Source organism: Agelaius phoeniceus, chromosome 16, assembly GCF_051311805.1.
Source record: "Agelaius phoeniceus isolate bAgePho1 chromosome 16, bAgePho1.hap1, whole genome shotgun sequence".
NCBI classification, from domain to species: domain Eukaryota; kingdom Metazoa; phylum Chordata; class Aves; order Passeriformes; family Icteridae; genus Agelaius; species Agelaius phoeniceus.
Window position 1 is genome coordinate 2,269,099 of NC_135280.1, and position 7,099 is coordinate 2,276,197.

Here is a 7,099-nt window from a genome sequence, read left to right on the forward strand (position 1 = left end):
CCTCCAGCAACCAGTAAAAGAAAAATAAGAATAGGGAAAAAAAAAACAAAAAAAAAGAAAAATAAGAATAGAAGCCCCTTTCCACTGCATTTTTCCCAGGAAATTGGAGCCAAGCTCTGAGCCTGAGCCCTGACAAGGAATATGTGCCATGAACAAGCCCTCACAAGCGAGCCCCCGAGCCCTTGGCAGCTGCCCCGTGCTCCTCCTCAGTGCTGCCAGCCCATGGGATGAACCCTCCCTGCAGCTCCCCCAGAACCTCCAGCAGGAGAATCTTGGAGCCAGAGGCGTCACTTTTTGGAGGGAGGGATGGGAGGCACCCACCCCACTCCCACCAGGCAGCAGCCTGGGGAGATGAGCAGGGAGGGGCACCCCCAAAGCCAGGGCAGCTGCTGAGGCTTGGCAGAGGAGAGGAGGCTCCAGAGGCCTCACAGAGGGAAGAGACAGAACCCAGGAGCATCCCTGGTGGATTCCCCACAGCTGGTGCTGCTGTCTGACCCTGGGTCCCTTCCATCCCTGCAGTGCAGCCCCTCTGCCCTGTCCCCTCAGAGCAGCAGGATGAGCTCTGTAGGAGCATCGGGGGCAGGAGGGTCAGGATGGATGGAGAGCAGAGATCTCTGCAGCCAGGTCTGGAATTTGGGGTTTATTGCAAAGGGCCAAGTGCAGGGCCCTGCTGGGAGCTGCAGCCACAGCTCAGAGCAGGACTGAGAGAAGAGAGGGGGAGAGAGGATGAGAGGGGAAGAGAGTAAGAGGGTAAGAGAGAGAGGTTCTCATTCCAGTACAATAAATCTTCTTCTGTGTTGAATATTCTAATTCTCACTAACCAATCTAGTACAAGATACAAATCCTATTGCAATTACATACAGCCTATAAGAATCATTACATTACCACACTGTGTTACATTTTAAACTCTAAAAACTCCTCTTTGGGCCCCTTCTGCCAAGCTGGCAGGGTCTGCTCTGCCCCTTGGAGCTGTCTGCAAGCAGAGGGTGTTGTTCCATCAAAAGGGGATCACCTTCAGTGGCCACACCATTGTTTTCCAGTTGTTCAGTAACTGAGGGATCTCAAAGCTTGCTTTCATTTCAATCATGCTTATAGTTTCTATATTCTCTAAATCTTTTGCCAGACAATCCTATATTTATAAGCCTTTCCTGTTTCATCTTCCCCAACAAGGTGGGAATGTGCCTCTGGGCCAATCTCCCTCCCACAGGACCTTCCCCACCAGTGCTGCTGTCTTTAGACCAAGTGCAAATCCCTCAGACATCAGGCACTGGCATCACCAGCCAGTCCAGCCTGAGCAAATCCCAATTCCCTTCCTGCTCCTCCACTGTCCCCTCCTGCCTGGGACCCTGCAGCCCTCCCCTTTCCATGGCCACCCCACAGTCCTGTCCTCATCCCCCTGAGCAGAGGCTTTTGGGGAGCTGGCCAAGGGCCATCACCCCCTTATCCCCCTCACTCCATGCCCCTGTGTTTCACAGGGAGTCAGCACTGGGAGCTCCTCCTGCTCTTGCACAAGCAGCCAAACCTGGCCCCCCTCCAGGGCTTGGTTTATCCAGGCCCGGCTCCTCCCGGGCTCTGCATGGGCGTTGGGCACCAACAAAGGCTCTCCAGAGGCACAGAGCCAGTGCTGAAAGCAGAGATTTGTGCCTGGGGCTGCAGACCTGCTCCCTTCCCAAAGGTGTTCCCCAGCAAGTCCCAGCAGCCAGGGAGGAAGGGCAGGGAAAGCCCTGCAGGCAGCAGGAGAGGGATGGCAGAGGCTGGGATGCAGCACAGGGGCTCTGCCGGGGTGAAATCCCTGCAGGGGGGTGGGATGGCCCCAGTCTGTGCCATCTGTGATGCCAGAGCAAGGCAGAGCCATCACCAAGGTCTGGGCTCAGCAAAGGGGTTTAAACTGACAGAGGGTACGGATGGATGGGATTTTAGGAAAGAATTGTTCACTGGGAGGGGCTGGCACAGGTTTCCAGAGAAGCTGTGGCTGCCCCTGGATCCCTGGAAGCATCCAAAGCCAGGCTGGATGGGCTTGGAGCAGCCTGGGACAGTGGAAGGTGCCCCTGCCCATGGCAGGGGGTGGAACAAGATGAGATTTAAGGTCCCAAATTCATTCTGAGTGTCCTTTATTAGCTGAGCCTGACAGGAGCTGGAGCAAACCAGGCACCCTTGGGGCACACCCACCTCCAGGTCCAGAGGCCTCCTGAGACCTGGGGAAGAAAACCTGTGCAAGCAGCAGCTTCCTCCTGGCTGCCCTGGATCCTCCCCTCTGCCGAGCACCCCCGGCTCCTGCAAACACTGGGCAGGCAGCAGAGCCAAAACAAACCAGGCTCTGCAGCTCCCCCAGGGCACTTTCCAGGCTTTGCCTACCTGCCCTCCTCCTCTGGCTCCCCTGCACCTGGCAGGGACAATCCTCAGAGAGCCAAGGACAGCTCCAAACACTTCCCAGCATCCCGGCACTGCGGCCACTGCTCGGCTCTGCCCCGACAGGCAAAGCCCTGCTGTGCCTGGAGCTGCTCTGTGCTGCTCTTGGGCTGCTTAAATGCCACTGGCCCTTCTCCAGAAAGCCTCTGTCCTTTCAGCTGCCTTGTGTAAATGTGCCCTGCTGCATATCCAGGCCTCTGCTTTGGCACAGGGCTGGGCTGGGGCTGCTCCCCCTCCACAGCTCTGGGGCAGAGCCTTCCCCACCTGCCTTCCCCAGGAGATGCTGGAAATCATCTCAGCAGAGCCTCTAGAAGTCACCCTCTGTAGTTAAACACCTGCCTTTGAAGCTGGGAGCTGACTTTGTGCTTCCTGCTCCTCCTCAGGGCCAAGAGCCCCATGGCAGAGCCAGGCTGATGAAAGCTCCCGGCCTCCCAAGGATGCTCTGAGGCAGAGAAAGGGGAGACACAGCAGTGCTGGGGGCTCAGGAAGGGCTGAAGCCTCACTCCAGCCCAGAGCAGGGCACCAGGATCCACATCCAGCCCTGCAGCAGTGCCTTGTTCCCCTGCCAGGCACATCCTGGGCTCCTCTCTGGAGACCCCACCAAAACTCCTGGAGCAGAGCTGGGAATTCTGCTTTGCTGTCAAACCAAAATGGTTTGGGTTGGAAGGGACCTTCAGGAGCATCACATTCACCCCCTGCCATGGGCAGGGACACCTCCCACTGTCCCAGGCTGCTCCCAGCCCTGTCCAGCCTGGCCTTGGGCACTGCCAGGGATCCAGGGGCAGCCCCAGCTGTGCCAGGGCCTCCCACCCTCACAGGGAAGGATTTTTTTCCTTGTATCCAATCTAAATCTCTCCTGTTTTATTTAAAACCATTCCCCCTTGTCCTGTCACTATCTGCCCATATAAAAAGTGGGTTTCCCTCTTTTTGATTAACCATTTAAATACTGGAAAGCCACGTTCAGGTCCCCATGGAGCCCTTTCTGAGCCCCTGTGGCATACACCGGGACAATCCTGAGCCCCAGGGGTGGCAGTGTCACAGACCACCCTCCCCAGCCACAGGGAGCAGAGCAGGCAGCTCCCAGCCTTGTGGAAATGAGAAACAAAGCAGAGCCCCAGAGCTGGGACACCTCCTTCAGCAAAAGCCATGACACCATGGCAGGACAGGCCCTGGCACAGTGACAGTGGCACTGCCACCGCCACATCTCCACCCAGAGCTGAGCTCAGCCATCCCCAGCTCTCAGCTGGGGCATCCTCACAAAAACCTTGTTTGGGGAAGGGAATGAGGCCAGCAGGGGCAGGAAGAGGCAAGAAGAGCTGATCCACACCCTGGCCCCGAGCTGAGACGGGTTCCCACAGCCAAGAGAGCAGCTCTGATTTGACATCTCCCCACACACCCCCCTGCAGCAGGGCTGCCTTGCCCTGTCATGTGGGAGCATCTCTGGGGATTAGGAAGGTGCTGGGCAGGTTGTTTCCCATGTCACCCCTCCTTGCCCAGCTCGGCCCTGTGACCGTGTTCACAGGAGTCTGAGGGAAGAGATGAGGATCTGACTCCATGTTTCAGAAGGCTTGATTTATTATTTTATGATATATATTATATTGAAACTATACTAAAAGAATAGAAGGAAGGATTTCATCAGAAGGCTGGCTAAGAATAGATAAAGAAAGAATGGTAACCAAGGTTTGTGGCTCAGACAGAGAGTCCGAGCCAGCTGGACTGTGATTGGCCATTAATTAGAAACAACCACATGAGACCAATCCCAGATGCACCTGTTGCATCCCACAGCAGCAGATAATCATTGGTTACATTTTGTTCCTGAGGCCTCTCAGCCTCTCAGGAGGAAAAATCCTAAGGAAAGGATTTTCCATAAAAGATGTCTGTGCCAGTGCCCTCCTCCTGCTCTGCTCCAGCACATTCCCCATGGAGCTGGATCAGCATCAGGCCATGGAGAGGGGCCCTGCAGGATCATGCAGGGCCAGAGCAGAGGTGTGAGCTGCCCAGGAGGGCTCCACCAGCCCAAAACCCAGGAGGGGAGCACAGATCCAGCTTCAGCACAGCACAAAAGCCCTTCCCCAGCACCTGAGCCCACAGTGTTAGACACGAGCTCAGCTAAAGCAAAGCAAACCAGACACAAGAGCACTTACACCATGATCCTGAGGATCCTAATTCAGGGCCTCTTCCATGGCATCTGGAGCAGGCTTTACACCACAGCCAAGCCAGGCATTCCCAAGGGAGGCACTGCCTGTCCTCAGCTGCACTTGGTGTGTCTGGGAGAGCCCTTGTCAGCACCAGGAAGGAATTCAGCCCTGCAATGACCTCCTGAAGAGGAACCAACTCATGGGCAGCCACGCCACGACCTCCACCAGTGGCTCCTCAAATGTTTCCCCACTGCAAATGCAACCCAACCACAGCTTGATACCCCCGAGCTGCCCTACAAGAGGGCAGCTGAAGCCCTCACCCAGCACAAGCTCCAGTGACAAGGCAGAAAAGCCCCAGCCAAGGGCTCTCAGCCCAACACAGCCTGAAGTGGGAACCTAAAAAAGGCTCAGCTTTGCTAGCACAGTGCCAGCCAAGCATCCTGGGTGTCTTCCAGAGCCCCTCACATCCCTCAGAGGGATCCATCTCTTGCCACGTCAGCACCAGCCAGGAATTTTTTCTCCCCCTTCCTGATTTTCTCCCCATTCTCCAGCAACCCTTCCTCACAGCCCAGCTGGAAGATTCAGGCCCTGGACAAGAGATTTCATCATTGCTTCTCCTGGATTTCTCAATGCTTAATCATTTTTGCAGTCGTCTGCAGATGAGTCGAAGCCTTTGCTATGAGGAAGCAGAGGAATCTCCTCCTCCCTTCCTGCTAATCCTGCAAGGGTGGGAAAAAATAAAAGCACATGTGACCGAGACATTAATAAGACATCCCAAATACAAAAACAAGCTAATTAAAACCAGGCATGACCTATTCATAAAATAAGTTCCTTTCAACCTCAAGAGGAGAGGAGAAGCCTTTGAAGTCAGGCTTCATAATCCAGAGAGATCCCTGCCTCCACCAGTGACCTCACCTGGAAACTTGTTCTTGCCCAAGTGTCACTAAAGCCTTCCCAATAAAAGCTGGCTTTGGAGACAGCTTGGGATGAACAATTGGTGAAGCCAGAAGCTTGGTAGAACGAGTTCCCCAGGGTACAGAGGAGTCTCCAGGGGCTCTTTGCCAAGGCTAGGAGGCCTCTGCATCTCCTCACACGTTCCCAGCTGGGTGGGAAACCATCTCCCAGCAGGGTTTTGGGCTGCCCTGCTGCACCCTGACAGGAAATGTGAGAGGTTGGGGTCCAGCAAAAGGAGATTTCCAGAAGAGGAGGCTCTGACATCCCCTCTGCCAGAAAGAAGAGCTGAGGGAGCAGCACTGATGCAGTGTCTCAGCTTGGGAGAACGTGGAGCAAAAACCCATCTGTAAACACAACATCTGCAGGGAGAGGGGGCAGGAAGAGCCCAGGTGACCCTGGGCCTGAGGCAGCCCCAGCAAGGACCAAAGGAACCCCTCGGGCCACAGCCCTGCCTAATTGCCCCGAGTTTCACACTCCCCTCCCACACTCGGGGCCACCACAGGGATGGGGACATCAGGGATGGGGACATGGGGCCAGTTTGGGAACGCCCGTGGTGTCTGCAGACACTGATCCCAGCCCACTGCTGGAAACAGCCATTGTCTGCAGGATTTGCTGTGAATGCAGCCAGATGCCAAGATAATCCCCTCATTAGCCCGGTTCCTCTTCTGCCGCATCCTGCCTGACTCAGAGATCACAGAAAGCTCAGCAGACCAAAGAAAGGGCAGCAAAGGGAAGGCTCAGGAAGGGCACTTTGGGAGTGTCCATGGAGCTCCAAACACGAGGCTGAGTGGAGAAGGGCCCAGAGAGCTGCAGAGGCTCCCGTTGGAGCAGGTGCTGCACGGGGGTCACCTGCAGGTGACCAGGCAAGAGGGGACAGCACAGCACCTCCTGAGCCAAGAAGGAGCTGGGAGGAAGCACATCCATCCCTTTGGGCAAAGCCTTGGAGAGGCTGCAAAAAAATGGACCAAGCTTGGCAGGACATCACCTGGTGAGGGAAGAGGGGACTGGGGAATGCCTGGCAAGAGGCTGAAACCTCCAACTGCTAGTGATGATCTCTTCCTTCAAATTCAGACCAGCGAGAACAAACCATCCCAGCACAAATCCTGTCCCAGCTCCCTTTCCTTTCAAATGGCAGCAGGGATCTGTGAGAGCCCCACAGATCACAGAGCCAGGGAGCACAGACACACACGAGCTCCAGCACGGCCCCTGAGCCCCTCCTGGGTCTTTGCTGGCTGATGTGACACACAGGGGAGTGACTTTGAACAGTTTACTGGATTCCAGGCCAAGCAGAGAGTAATCCAAGTGTCACTGTCCAAACTTGCAAGCTGAACTTGTGCTCCAAAAGATGATCTCAGGAATGGTGCTGTAGGATTTTTCAACACCATATATGCCTGGGATATAAAGAATATTAGTTAGCTATATGGAAGGATGCCTTCCAGCAGGACAGAGCATGGGTTTGTGGGGGAAATACAGAGCAAAGCTGCAGCACCAGAGCCACCAGTGCCACCTCTGCCACTCTGGAGGCCTTGGGGTTGTGGAAAAGGCTGCTGTGTCCCTGTAACCTTCCTGTTAAACCCAGAGCCTCCTGCCCAGGGTCA